Source organism: Lactuca virosa, chromosome 7 (assembly GCF_052849685.1).
Source record: "Lactuca virosa cultivar CGN04683 chromosome 7, Lactuca_virosa_CGN04683_v6, whole genome shotgun sequence".
NCBI lineage: Eukaryota > Viridiplantae > Streptophyta > Magnoliopsida > Asterales > Asteraceae > Lactuca > Lactuca virosa.
In genome coordinates, this window is record NC_136432.1 from 42653064 (window position 1) to 42670226 (window position 17163).

Genomic DNA, 17163 nt, shown 5'->3' on the forward strand with positions numbered 1-17163 from the left:
CCGCCCGCCACCATCACCAACAACCAATACTTACCACCCATCACCACCACCCGCCACTACCCACCACCACCGACCACTACCCACCACCTATCACTACCCACCACCCACCACCACCCGCCACCACATACCACCCACCTACCACAACCACCACCCACCACCACCATTAACCACCGCCACCCATCACTACCCACCACCACCCACCACCCATCACAACCCACCACCCACCACCACCCGCCACCACCATCACGCACTATCAACCACCACCCACCACCACCATCACCACCCACCATCATCACCACCTAACCATCACCACCCGCCACCACCACCCACCTCCACCACCCACACCCACCCACCATCCACCAAAACCACCACCCATCACTATCACCACCACTTGCAACCACCCACCCACCACCACCATCCATTACCACCCATCACCACCACCTATCACCACCACCTCGCCTCCACCACCCCTACCCCCACCCCCACCTACAAAGATTTGTTATTATGTTTTTGATTCATTAGTTTTTCTCGTGTGTATAATCACATGTGATTATATGTATCGAGTCACATGTGATTATATGTATCGAATCATATATGATTTATATGTTATTAGATACATATAATCACATGTGATTAAATACACGTGAAAAACTAGTGAATCGAGAATGCAAAAATGAATATTATTCACGTAAATCATATGTGAGTAGATACATATAATTACACGTGATTATATGTATTTAATAAAATATTATTTACGTAGGCCGTATTTATTTTCGTGTTTTCGATTTAATAATTGGTATCGTGTATTAAATCACATGTGATTATATGTATTTAATCACATTTAATTTATATGGACATTATTTGTTTTCACGTGTTGATTCAATAGTTGTTCTTGTGTATTTAATCACATGTGATTATATTTATTTAATCACATATGATTCGTATGAAAAATATTTATTCTTGCGTCGATTCAATAATTGTTCTAATATATTTAATCACATGTGATTATATGTATTTAATCACATGTGATTTATGTGGACAAGATTCATTATTTCTTTCTCAATTCAATAGTTGTACTCATGTACTTAATCAGATGTGATTATATGTATCAAATCGCATATGATTTATATTGATAATATTCATGATTCAATATTTTTTTGTATGTATTTAATCATATGTGATTGTATGTATTTAATCACATGTGATTATATGTATCAAATCGCATATGATTATATTGTATGTATTAACAACCTGCGACCACGATCCCTACCACCACTCACCAACATCATCACCACCTACAAACATGACCACCAACCACCACCGCCACCATTACCCGCCGTCTCTCACCCATCAACACCACCCACCATAACGACCACCCCCACTACCACCCTACTTGTCACCCCTACCACCTTTCACCATCACCACCACTCATCACCTATCAACACCCACAAACCACCACAAACCGACTATCACCTACGACATCATCACTCACCACCCACTACGACCGCTACCCACCACCCTCATCACCCTCCCCCACTACCCACCACACACCACCACACATCTCCACCGTACGTACCACCACTACCTACAACCACCAACACTATAAGTGATTTAATGAATATAATGACATAAATCATGTGTGAATATATGTATTTAAGGATATAAATCACATTTGATTAATTCCATCTAATCACATGTGATTATATGTATCTAATCACATATGATTTATATAAACAAGATTCGTTTTCATGTTTTCTCTCGTGTATTTAATCATATATGATTATATGTATTTAGTATCATATGATTATTGTGAACACAGATTTGTTTTTCGTTTTTTATTTAATGGTTGTTCTCTTGTATATAATCACATGTGATTATACTATCTAATCACATATGATTTATATAGACAAGATTCTTTTTTGTTCATATAAATCATATGTTATAAGATACATATAATCACATGTGATTAAATGTAATTAATCACATTTGATTATATGTATCAGACCACATATGATCTATGTGCGCAAGATTTGTTTTTGCATTCCTGATTTATAAGTTATTTGTCCATATTAATCATATGTGATTAAATGCATATAACTACATATGATTAAATACATGAGAAACATTATCGAATAGAAAATTTGAAAACGAATATTGTCTATATAAATAATATGTGATTAGATACATATAATCACATCTGCTTATATGTATTTAATCACATATAATCACATGTGATTAAATAATGAGAACTATTGAATCGAGGAAGCGAAAATGAATATTGTCCTCATAAATCATATGTGATTAGATACATATAATCAAATGTGATTATATGTATTTAATCACATATAATTTGTATAGAAAATATTCATTTTTGCGTTTTTGACTCAATAGTTGGTCCAATGTATTTAATCACATATGATTATATGTATTTAATCACATATGATTTGTGTAGAAAAGAATTTTTTTTGTGTGTTCTTGGTTATATAGTTGTTTTCGTGTATATAATCGTATATGATTAAATGTATCTAATCACATATGATTTTTATGGACACAATTTAATTTTCGAGTTTTCGATTCAATAATTTTTTTCATTTATTTAATCATATGTGATTATATATATCTAATAACATATGATTTATATGGAAAAAACGAATCGATCTTGTCCATATAAATCATATATGATTAGATACATATAATTACATGTGAATAAATACAAGAGAAAAACTATTGAATAGAGAAAGCGAAAATCAATCATGTGCAAATAAATAATATGTGATTAGATACATATAATCACATGTGATTACATTATTTAATCATATATGACTGATGTGGACAATATTCATTTTTCTCGTTTTCAATTCAATAATTGGTCTCGTGTATTTAACCAAATATGGTTATATGTATTTAATCGTATATGATTTATGTGGAAAATATTTGTTTTCGTGTTCTTGATTTAATAGTTGTTCTCGTATATATAATCACATGTGATTATATATCTAATCACATATGATTTATATAGAAAAGATTCAATTTTGTCCATATAAATCATATATTTTTAAATATATATAATCACATATAATTAAATGTATTTAATCACATACAATAAAAATAGCTAGAAAACAACTATTGATTAAATGTATTTAATCACATATGATATGGATATGTATTTATGCATATATATGCATTTTATCGGAAGTGATTTTGCTAAATATATTTGTTCACTTCCGCATTACATCACAAAACAAACAATCAAAATAAGTAATAGATAATTTAATAATTTAAGATAAAAGAAATCAAATAAAAATTGCACAGTAGAATTTAATTTTAAAAGGTATCGTTCTTTTCTCTTTTAATCCATGGGTCTTATTCATTTCAAAAAACATATATTTTTCTTTAATTTAATATAAACATACGCATATAATAAAGTAAACACTAATATATGTATAAGGATAATAAACAAAAACAATTAAAATTTAATAGGAGACGCGGATATCATGAACAGATTTCTTCGAAATAATTAAAAAGGAACTACCTCCCACTAAAATTGATCCTCCCACGGAGTAGATCTGATATTTGTAAACAAATTCTACCGGAAAACTTTAGCACAACCATAGCGTTTTCTCCATCGACATCAAAATTCTACCCCAAATCTCCTTCCGTTCAGACAACCTCCTTCACTTCTTCCTGATTTGAACGCATACGCATTATCTTCACATTTCAAATCTAACGAATATCTTGATTCTTCCAACCCCGATTTCAAACCTAACGCTCCGACTAACAACATATGACGAACAAATAGATCTGAAGAGAGTTAAGCGTCGCCGAGCTGATTTCCGACGACTGTGGGAGGCGACGGAGATGACGGTAATGGAAGAGGTAGAGGAGAAGGTTTCTTAAGGAAGGAAATGGCAAGAAGCAGAGATGGAGATCGAGAAATGATAACCAAACAAATCCAGAGAGAGTGAAGAAGCAGCTCGATGATTCCGACAAAATTAGGGTGGTTCCGGCATCATTACCTTGATTCTGGCGACATTGGGGTGGGTCCGACGTCATTACGGTGGTTCCGGTGGAGGTCCATTGATGGCGACGGTGGTTATATATATATATATATATATATATATATATATATATATATATATATATATATATATATATATATATATATATATATACTATCATGGGGTATAAAACACTAAAACTGTAAACAACGAGAGCGTACATGATCTAATCCATACAACCAGAGCCTACATGATCAAATCCATATACATGCATGGTAATACTAATTTGTGTTAAGAAAATATAATAGGAAAAATTGCACGGAAGAACACAGTAGTCAATTGTTGATGAGGTATGTGTTTAATACATTTGTCTTTAAAACAAATTTGTCTTGAGTGTTTGTTTCCCATGATACAACAGCGGAAAGTGATTTTTCAAGATCGTCTGAGCCCTCACAAAGCCGGAAAATACCTTGGTTTCAACTAGACGTATCAGCCTGTTTTTCATATTATTATTTTGAAAAATGTTTAACAAATGAAATCAATAATTATTCAAATAGAAAAAGATAAGTGAGATAAATGAATAAATAAAAGAGTAAATAAATGTTAAATTTATTATTTTATGTGAATTAACAATTTAAAATGAGTAAAATAAAAGGTAAACGATAAAAAGAATGATTTAAATCAACTTTTACATTTATTAATAAGAAATAAAATAATAATAAAATAGATAATAAAATAAAAGTAAAACAAAATTATTAATATAAATGGAATATATTAATCTAGGGTCTAATTTGTAATTTCTGGAAGTCATTTTTGTTAAGGAAATCAATCTGGGGTAGTTGCTACCAACAGACCGAACCTCAAGGACCAAACACTACAAGAAACAATGTCTTTAGCGGCGACATAATTACTCTATCATTAGCGGCGACAAGTTGATCAATAGCGACGAAGTAGAAGCGGCGACTTATTACCGGCGACGCGTCGCCGCTATTACAATTACCGGCGACAACTTGACTTATTACCGGCGACTTTTGTCGCCGCTAATGATCGTTTTCCTTGTAGTGAAAATCAACATTTTCATAAAATCTTTTGTTTTTGTCATTTGTTTAAGCGCACATCAACAAACAACAAATGTACGAATGATCTTTTCTTTATCTCTTTTGGACTTGGAATTCGAGAATCCTGTACCGTAAACTGATCCTTGCCCCAAATACCTTCCCCCTTGACCGAGTAAAAGCTTTCTTTTCTGTTCTTGAGCTTCAAACCTAGAGAAAACAGTAAGAAACAAGTGGTGGTTCGGATTAGGGTTTCTGCGAAAAAGAAAGAGTTCAATCTTGTGTTGCATCCACTCAAAACATCTCTAAGGCATATATTGGTCTCATTCTCTCCCTAACATATTTCTAAACCCTTCCAGGAAGTTGTGGAGGTCGGAACAGCCTTCAGCTACCCTGTAACCATCGGAAAATGAGTTTTAACAAGATTTTTTTTTGTTTTGGTTCGTCTTCAGTCATGTTGAGCGAGTTTTAGACCTTGATATCTCTTGCTAAATTTGTTATGTAGCCCCCTTAACACTTTAAGAACAAATATGGTCTGCTATAACCTCGAAATCATCTTAAAATGCTCTCAAAGTTTCTTATACACCATTGTAGTGGGATTCTCATGTCTTGAGTGTTTCAGATGTGGGGGTTAAGTTTCGGACCCATAGCTTTCTTTGTTGATCTTCTTTGGTATGTCCCTGGTGTGTTTAATCTTTGTGTAACATCCGAGTACTATAGGTACGAATAAATTAAGTAAAATATGGATTTGAAGGGGGTCATGACGTGAAGGAATCACCCTCACGTCGTGACATGGCCATGATATGTGGGTTGGGTAATTGAAGTGTCATGGCGTGACACTATAGGGGTTACGACGTTACAATTGATCAAATGGAAAACCCTAATTTTCGGACTTTGGACCCTATTTAAAGGAAGTGCGGGGCTAGGGTTTCTTTCACCCTCAACCTCCATCACCTCCAAACCAGAAAAAGGAAACCCTAATCCCCATCCTCTATTTTTGGGATCATTTTGGTGCTTGTACTTGCTTTTGAAGGAAGGAGCCATTGATAGAGTTATGAACACATTGGCTAGCTTGGAGCTTCATTTTTAGCAAGTTTGGACCTTTGTAAGTGTCCAAGATCTAAACTTTCTTATGCTAGGTTGCTAGATCTATAGTTTTGTCCCATTTTCTTCATGTATGAGTTAGTTAGAATGGTGAGATCCCATAAAGTTGGCAACTTTATGGATCATTGAGGTCCTATGTTTATCATATGGTTCATATATGGAAATTGAATGTGTTTTGGACCCTTGCATGTGATTTTTGGTGATTTTTCTTCATTTTGACCCAAAATGAGATCTAAACATGCATGTCCATAAAGCATCATTTTTAGGTTCATTTTGGAGTTATAAGACCCTCTGGAGAGTTGGAATGCATGGGTTCAAGGATTAGGGATGAATACATTAAGATGCCCATTTTACGTGAGTCACGACGTGACAAATGGACTTTCCCCGATTGTTTTGGACTGGCTGTCTCACGATGTGAGGGTACGACCATCATGACGTAACGGTGGCCTGGATCGATTATGAGTGAAGCTGAGTTTGAGTTGAATCGTGACTGAGTTGGGACCAGGTGGAATCTATTTTCCACGACATGACCATGAGTTGGTCATGACGTCAAGGTCAATTGATGGAAGGGCTAACCGTTGACTTTGACCATGACCGTTGAGCTGGTTTGACTTTTGGTCAAAATGGTTAGTTTTGGAAGTTAGACTAAGGTGGGACCTTATTTGATTCGATAGGTGTGTTATAGTGTTGTTCGCGTGGCAGTGAGTTATGCTTTAGTTGATCTCGTGAGAGAAGTGAGTCTTCTCACTATACTATGTAGGATGCTAGATGTCTTTGTGACTCTTGCATTTGTATGTTGGGTTGGGCCCATTTATTTGTATGTTAGGTTGGGCCCATTTATTATATGTTGGGTTGGGCCCATTTATTTGTATGTTGGGTTGGGCCCATTTGTATATTGGAATGGGTCCATTTATTATACGCTGGGTTGGGCCCATTTACATGAATGTTGGGCTAGGCTCATTGGCATGATTGAGTTAGGCCCATTTCTATGTATGTTGTGCTAGGCCCATTAACATATTGGGTTGTGCCTATTTGTATGGTATGTGGTATTTTTGGGAACTCACTAAGTTGTGTGCTTACGATTTGTGGTTTAAACATTTTTAGGTACTTCCAGTTACAAATGGAAGGGCCCGACTTGACTGCATATCATCCCCTTATGATTTTCGCATCGATGATTATTTTACTCTGATGATTTTGATATATTTGTATTATGATTGGTTTTGAGACACATGATATATGGAGTTGATGATTATAAAAATGAAAAATTTTATCAGTATTTTTGGGACATTACACCTTGTAGCAAGCTTGGATCGAGCCGAAATGAGCTCTAAATCACTGGAAAGGACCATGCACCACTGTGAGCATTATGAGTTGATTTCTAGGGTTTGTAAACCATATAAATGTGTTTCTTTAATCCTAAATCGTGCCTAAATGTTACTAACTAAATTCATAATGTTAGAACCAAACCATATATCCTTTTTAGCTTAATAATCATGTCGATTTAGATTAAAAAGGCTAAATGCAAAAGAAATGCAAGATGAAGGTTAGGTATGTGTTTGGTGTGTCTAAACCTAAGAATCTGTTTATGAAAAGATGAATGAAAGTGTGCGTGTCAATTAATGATATATGTATGTACAACTATAAGTGCATGGGTGTGAAGTATGTTAAACTAATGATCATTATTAATAGATATGTGTATAGAATGGTAAAGATGCTAAAAAGGAGCTTAAGGGTTGTAAATTTAATAAAGATGTTAATTAATATAATATCAACCTAATTATGTATTAGTAATATGTAAAAGTTTTCAAACACTATGAAAAAACATGTAAATGATCACCAGGATGCTAAAGGTTGGTGAATAGATATATTATGTGTAAAAGCATGTAAGAGAACACTTAAAATTAAACGGAGTAAACACATAGTTAAGTAACTAAGTTAAAAGGGTGAAAATATGTAATAAGGTGAAAAATGTGAGCTCGAAACATAAAATGGTCTTTTACCCAAGTGTGTGAGTATTTGACCAAGACTCTGATAAGAAGGAAAGTTAAGCGTTATACCTTAATTGCTAATTAAGGTTATGTATATGTATATGTTTGTGTAGTGGCTCGAAGAAGTTTATGTGCCACCTAGTTAATGGTATGGATACATCTTATCAGATATCCATGTGAGTTCTCATGAACTTACTTATGTTGGATTAGGTGTCTAAGCCCATAACTATAATTGGTATGTAGTTGACCCGATAGTAGCATGGTCCTTTTGCGTTGCCTTCACCGGAGCAATTTGATAGGATGGATATTTGAGAAAGAGATTATTTGTGATTTATTAATATATTATAGGAATAATATATTAATTGAGAAATCATATTATTTAATTTGTATTGATCAATAATTAATTTGGAATTAATTTAGTGATCAAAAGAGACTGATTAAATAAACGGGGATTGATTAGGTAAATCAGTAATACTTATAGTTTGGGCTAATGATCCATGTTGATTAGATATAAGGATTTCAAAATAAAAATAATACTTGGATATTACTTGGATCGTGATTATATCACTTTCTGAAATCTGTAATTCATCCCTTATAACCTAGGGTTACACAAATTCAGAAGTAGTATCATACCAAGAAATCTGATTTGGATTCGCAGGCCTAATCCAAAACATAAACAAATAATACCTTGTGATGTTTAGTGTTCTTTAGAGACAGAGAGTGGATAATGATCAATTTCGTATATGTAAATGATCAACCCTTTTCATGGAACAATTACCTTGCATTTATACAAGGAAAGGAAAGTGGTTAAAATCGGTTGGAACCCAAAATTGGCCCCAAAAGGGGTAGTGAATGTACATAACTAATGCTTACATCATCATGATGTCATTAGTTGGTTGTTGGCGGGAAAATACATATATGGACTCTTTCCTTATATAGAAATCCGTTTAGGTTTCGGGGTGCTGCTCCTTGACCCTGTCCGCTGACCAGTCAACGGAACCACTGCCAGGGGATCTACCCCTTGGACCCCCGTATTCCTGAGTTCATATTTATCACTCCGAGTGTGCATCTTGCGCCTCCAGTCTCAGTGAGTAAATAGAACTCAAACTATCTCAATATTTATAATAAATACACTAAAATCACCAACATTCCTCCCCTATTTTAGTGTAATCCTTAATTACCTAAAATCAAACACAAAACCAAACTCATGCATAAATGAAAATATCTTGAAGATTGAATTTTCACATTAGTATAATACACATTACAAATACTTGAGAATTAGGGTGTCCTAAGGATTGAACCCTTCAACTCATTTGAGCAACTGAAGATACTATACACATAAGTTAAACACAAAATCTAATGTTTCATACTTGGCACTATTACAACCATGTGTCATATCCATTCATGAGTGCATAAAATCCTAGCCCAATCTTTCTGAAGCGGAAACACTTCACACTCACATAGGTAATTTTTCTATATCATGCACCTGTTAATGCACTTTTTCAAAAGAACTATTAATAACTCAATCAACCTACATTAACTCTACATGTTATAAGTACATACCTTGGGATGTAATCCATAAGCAAGCTTTCCACATTGAATTCAATTTCTAACATTATATTAGAAGGGAATTGGGTATCTGACCCATAGAGATATCAAGTGGGCCTTAAACTCATCCTTATGATAGATTTTCTTAACAAGTCTCTTGCTAACCCCTTCGTCAAGTGGTCAACTAAATTATGTTGAGCTCAAACAAATTCCACAGAAATGATACCATGAGTAATGATACCATACGGTGCCTAACACCCAAATGTCACGAATTTCCATTATACACTTGACTGTATGCTTTTGCCAAGGTGGAAGCACTATCACAATGTATAGAAAGGCGATATAGGATTTGGCCACAAAGGAATTTCATCAATCAAATTTCTTAACCATTCCGCTTCTTTGGCCACAAATAATTTCATCAATCAAATTTCATAGTTAAATTTGTGATGCATGTTTGTTTCTTAGAAGCCCATGAAATGGCAACTCCACCAAGAAGAAACACCCAACCACTAGTAGAAGAGTGGTCTTATATATTTGTTATCCAACTATAATTTGAATATCTTTCTATAAAAGAAGGACACCTTACATAAGTCAAACCATAATCCATGGTTTTCTTAAGATACTCTAGCACCCTCCTTACTGCTTGTCAGTAATCAGTACTAGGATTACTAGTAAACCTACTTAGCTTTCCTACAACAAATGATATATCAGGCCTTGTGGTGGTCATAACATACATCAAACACCCAATGAACTTTGAATACTCAAGTTGTGAAATTGCTTCCCAATTATTCGACATAAGTTTCATACTTGGATCAAAAGGAGTACACATAGGAGAGCAATATGAACAATTGAACTTCTTAAGTACTTTCTTAATGTAATGAGACTGTGAAATTGAGATTCCTTGATGTTCATGTTTGATTTTTATTCTAAAACTCACTTCTGCCTCCCCATTGTCCTTCATGGAGAACTGAGATGATAAAAACACTTTGGTCATGTCAACTCGCCTTTGCTCAGTACCAAAGATCAACATATCGTCTACATATAAATATATGATCACTCCTTTACCAGACGCATAAAATTTACTATATACACACTTGTCTGATTGATTCAACTTGAACCATGTGACAAGACAACATCATCAAACTTTTGATGCCACTATTTTGGTACTTGTTTAAGCCCATACAATAATTTAACCAACTTGCACACCTTAATGCTCATTTCCAGTCATATCAAAACCCTCAAGTTGTTTTATATATACCTCTTCCTCTAAATCAACATTCAAGAATGTTGTTTTAACATCCATATGCGAATGACCAGATTATGAATTGCTACTATAAAAATCAACAATCTAGTGGTAGATATACGAGAAATATGAGCATAAGTATCAAAGTACTCAATGTCATATTTTTTTCTAAAACCTTGAATAACCAATCGAGCTTTAAACTTGTCAATTGATCCATCAACTTTCATATTCCTTTTGAATATACACGTGTAACCCAAAGGTTTGCATCTATTGGGATGATATGCCAATACCCATGTATTATTTCCCATAATAGAATCCATCCTATCATTTGTTGCTTCTTTCAAGAAAGCAACATATTGAGATTTCATTACATCATCATATGTTTTAGGATCTTCTTCAATGCTAAAACAATATGAATATTGACATGAAACCTCATCTCTAGAACCCTCAACTAGATAAAGCTAGAAATAATTACCAAATGATTTAGATTTCCTTTTTCTTTTGCTTATTCTAAGCTCAGATGATTCATTTGAATCAATTACAACTTCCTTGGTAGTTTCACTGAAAGTAGGAACCATATCCATTTGTGTAGGTACAGATGAAAAACGATTTTCATCAAATCTTGCATCTATTGATTCTATAATAGTGTTAACTAAAACAAAAGCATTAGGTTATATAACATAAAACCTATAAGCCTTGGAATGCTCAACATATCCAATAAAGATACAATCAATACCTATTTCACCAAAGTCTTTATCTTTGGTTTAGTCAGTTTTACAACTGCCTAAAAACCCCAAACTTTAAGATATCCTAAGTTTGATTTCTTTTTATACCAAAGTTCATAGGGAGTTATCCTGTACCTTTAGTTTGGAACTCAATTTAGAAGATAACAAGCTGTTAGCATAGCTTCTCCCCAGAATCCATCACTCCATCCTAAATATGACAAAATTCACCATTTCCTTTAGAACTCTATTTTTCCTTTCAGAAATATCGTTTTGTTGTGGAGCATATGGAGCTATTAATTCTTGTATGATTCCAACAGATTGGAAATAAAATGGATCATATTACTCACCACCTCGATCATTGCGACGTCTTTTGATTAAATCATTTTGTTTCAATTCAACTTCATATTTTATAAATTTTAAATTTATCAAGGGCTTCATCCTTATAATGCAATAAGTACACATAGCAAAAACGAGAATAATCATTTATAAAAGTAAATATGTATTTCTTATTTCCTAAGGATGAAGTTGAATGCAAAGCACATAGATCACCATTAATTAATTCAAGCACAACGAAATTCCTTTTAACATTAGGAAATGGTTGTCTAGTAATCTTAGTTAACATGCAAGTTTTAGACTTTTCTATGTTAATATCAAAAGATGGTATTAATCCATTTATAGAAATTTTAAGCATTCTTTTATAATGAACATGTCCTAAATGAGTATGCCATAAAGAAGAATCATCAATACTAGAACAAGCCACATATATATAATCTACAACCTTGTCATTTATATTCAATCTAAACATACTACTACAATAATATCCAAACCCAACAAATGTTCCACATTTTGATAAGATATATTTTCAAATTCATAAACTTCTTTATAACCACATTTATTAACTAAACCACCAGAAACCAAGTTCTTCGTAACCTTAGGAACATGCATAACATTCTTAAGAAGAAGACTTTTTTCCAAAACTAAAGCATAAAAACACACAACCACAACCAACAATAGGTGATTTAATATGGTCTACCATGTACAACACCGATCCATCATGTAATACCCGTTTTCCAGAATGGATCGGTATAGGGCATTAAGGAGTCAGCATGGTTTTTAGGGAAAATCGAGTGTCACGACGTAACCATAGGGAGGTGACGACGTGACGAGTCAAATGGGAAACACACATCCGGGAAGCATGTCATGACATGATATGAGTATGGTCACGTCGTGAGTATGGCTGCAGCCCAAGCCCATGATCTTTTAGGGTTTCCCCCGTATTTAAGCAATTAAACTCGAATTTAGGGTTTCATTTCCAGCCTCCATCACCCTTTTGAGCCTTGAAGAAAACCATAATACTCTCCTCTTCATTTGTGAGCTTATCCTTAGTGTTTTGGGGCCCTTGGAAGGGAAAAAAGAAGGCCTTATGGTGTAGAGAATCTCTTCGCAAGCTTGGAGTTGATGTTTAAGCCATTTCTTGATCATTGTAAGTATCAAAGATCCAAACTTTATGATGATAGCTTCTAGATCTAGGCTTTTTATCCCTTTTTATTCATGTTATGGATGTTTGGAAGGAAGGAGTTGGCAACTTTATAGGTCCTTTAGGTCCCTTAAGGGTTGTGGTAGTTGGATCTGGAGTTTGGCTAGGTTTGGAAGTCATTCATGTGATTGTGGTTCCATTTCTTTATCATTTTGACCTAATATGAGATCAAGACATGCATGTCTACAAAGCATCGATTTTTAGAATGATTTTGAAGTAAAGCCTTTTGGGAAGTTGGAATGGAGGGCTCAAAGGATTAAGGGTTGAATGCATTAAGTTGTCCGATTCTCCCGTAGTCACGACGTGGCCATATGGTGGTCACGACGTGACGAAGTGTTTTCCCGGCTGTTTTGGACTAGCTTGGTCACGACGTGAAGGCATGGCCATCATGACATGACGATGGTTTTTGATCGTAGCTGAGTTGTTTGAATCAAGAGTTTTGGTTCGAGGCTGAGTTCATTGGCCACGACGTGACCAAAGGCTGGTTACGACGTGGGAAGTAGCTGTTAGTGATGTTAAGTGTTGACTTTAACTTTGACTATTGAGTTTTGGCATGGGTTGACTTTTGGTCAGTTTCTAGTTTTAGAAAATAGACTTAGGGTTTACCTTGTGTGGTTTTAGTAGGAGGTGTTTACCATCCGTTCATTGGCTGTGAGAGCTATTAGCTGTGGACTTCATCGGCAAGGTGAGTCTTCTCATTATACTATGTATGATGCTAGTTGTCTTTATGACTCTTGCATGAGTTATGGGTTGGGCTCGTTATATGTTGGGTTGGGTCTGTTGATATGATGGTTTAGGCCCGTTGGTATGTTGGGTTGGGCCTTTGATATGATGGGTTGGGCCCGTTGATATCTTAGGCTTGGCCCATTGATATGTTAGGCTGGGCCCGTTGGTATGCTAGACTGGGACCTTGTATGCTGGTCTAGGCCCGTTTGTATGTTGGGCTGAGCCCGTTGTATGGTATGTGGTATTTTAGGGAATTCACAAAGCTTTGTGCTTACGGTTTTTTGGTTTAAACATGTTCAGATAAGTTCATCTGCGATGGTCGGTGGTGTGATGGGGTATTTATATCAGAAAAAATGAAAAAAAAAACTACAACAAAAACCACCTGCAAACGTACAACTGCCAAATGCACGTCCACACTTTAAGCACTTGTACATTCATAGATGAGATGACAAAATCGTAGATGACACTAACCCCTCTACGATTTTAGTGACTATTTTTTGTAATTTTAGTGTTTTTTTTAGTGTTTTTTTTTTCTTCCGCAAAGAGATTATGAAAATAGCTATGTTAGTAATTTTCTCATAAATTAAGAATATAAATATTTTCATTCGATGGAAAATAGAAAACTAAAAAGTAGAATCCCATGTCTACTAACAATAATGATTCTTTTTCTAGTGTGTGAAAGATAGAATCCCCCGCAACAACAAAAAAGTATCAACGATGAGTGTGGGGTTGAACCATAAGATGACAATTATGAATATGTGTTGGTCTTACCTTTTCAATTTTCTTCTTTTCATTTATCTATTCATTTTTTAATCATTTATCTATTCATTTAATAATGCCTATTACATTAGTCCTCTTTTGGTTTAAAAGGAATAAATCATATATATTTAGTAATAAAAAATTAAAAATGTAATCTTGAATTAATATTTATTAATAACTATGTTATAACTTATAACATAATTGATTTTGAACACATGTTTTGTCAAATAAAAATTAACTAAAAATCTGTATTTTTTTTTAAACATAGAATATGTCTCTAGATTTATAGAGATTAGCAATCTTGGCAAAATCTATTAAACAAGTTTTTCCAAATGGGATCTTTAATAAATGAAATCATAAACCAATTTTTTTTAGTTAAAACTGAAATGTATTAAACGGATTGAAAATAATCCCTACTTTATTCTCCCAATAAACCTTATATATTAGTTTTACTGCGAACATTACCGTTTTTATTATATTTCAACCATTAATTATTAAAAAAAAAAATTAAGAAACAAAATATATCATTGAATTGACTTCAATTTACTTAATACTTTTGTATATGCATTAAAAAATATTGTTGTAACTCAAACTAATCTTGATATGTTGCGGAATGCGTTGAACTCGTCTACATTCCTATACATATTTGAGTTTATGATATATTGTGAAGATGTATACTTAAAAACCTAAGCATTTAGTAATATAAAATTTATGTATTTGCAAATATAATCAACCATATAACATTTTATAAATGTTCTTGAGTTACCTATATATAAATTGCTAAAGTATTACCCTTTTCAAAAAATGTAAATAATTTTTTTAGGAAAAATATATAAATTGCTAAAGTATTACCCTTTATATATGGCCCCACAAATCTCTTGAGGTGCCTTCCACCTAGCAGATAGCTCGTAATCTTTAAAGTGTATGAGATGAGCAATGAAATATTGATTAAAATATATAAATAATTTTATAATAAATAAATTATTAATTATCTAAAAAAGGCATGTGAATGACTGACTGGTCATGAGCCATGAAAGACCTTTACTTTGTTACTTGTTTCTCGTTGGATCAATGCTAATAGATTAAGAAATACCTTTTTAAAAGCAAATTTGGTAAAATATTGCAATCATTTTTATAATTTTTATATATCATTTTTAAAGATTATATTTCCATAAACGTAATTTATTATATGTAGATCATAGACAATGAGCAAAAGTATCATTGGTATCAAACCGAACATGTACCATACATATGTTAAATCGGTTCGGTACTCAATTCCTCTAAATTGTCAAAATTAAGCATTTTCAGTTTCATTACCATCACATTAGGATACATGATACCTCTTAAGATTCTCTTCACTTTTTCGTACAAGCTCCAAATATGCATAGCTTCATACAAGCTCAAGAAAAACTGATTTTTTATGCACATTCGACTATGTCTTGGCTACTAGTTAGGCTATAAAATCAAATTAATTTGATAACCAGTGGCTGTGTTACATCGCATTAAACAAGGGTTGTTATTGTAATTTTAGTTTGTGCAACGTTTTCCGTACTCTTAGAAAAGCTATAGCTCTCTCATACGAGCTCAGAATAAGTTGTTTTTTCCCTACATATTCTTGTATCTCTTGTCTACAAATTAGGATATGGAATCAACTTAATTAGATTAGTATTGACCGAGTTACAAAGTTTCAAACATGGCATGTTGATGCTCTTTGAAATTTGGCACAAATGGATGATAGTACTGAAGTATCAGTACTAGTATATCCTATTTGGTTTGTGATTCGGTACCTTCAATTTACATATTTTGGTTTTTCAGTACTTTCGGTTCGGTATCGGTTTGGTACCGAGCTTACCCCTAATGAATACAATAACATACAACAAAACACATAATAAACTGATAATAAAATTGCAAATTTGGTCCATGTGGTGATTTCTTTGGTTCCAATCCAATGAATTCTTAAAACTGTTGATTACTGGGCTATTTTTTGTACACTTATTAAAGTTGAAACTTAATGTTTAATATGTATGAAGCTTTTATTGTATAATATTTTATATAATTGGAAAAGTTTGGGTGTAAATTTGTGTTAACTTTATAGGTGTTACAAGTTGGTATCAGAGCATTTGTTCAAGTGAACTAGGCCGTGGAGTGTGGGATTCTAGACTTGAGCTGTGGGAAGGAATTTAAGATTGACCTCCAATGAGATGATGTGTGGAATATGATTTTGTGAATATTGAACATGTACTAGTTTTAAACAAGTACATGATATGTGATGTGGAATGAGAAGGAAAATTCATGTGAATATGAGCTAAATTATTGATTTTTGTTTTGAAGATGGTTAACACTCGGGATACACGAGGAGGTGGTCAAAGAGGTGGTCGTATAGGGTCTCAAGGTTCGGTTCGCCAACCAACCCGGAAGGACCTCCAAAGCAGCAACCAGGTCTTCGACAAATAATTGTTGAGGAGGTAGCAAAAGCTCTT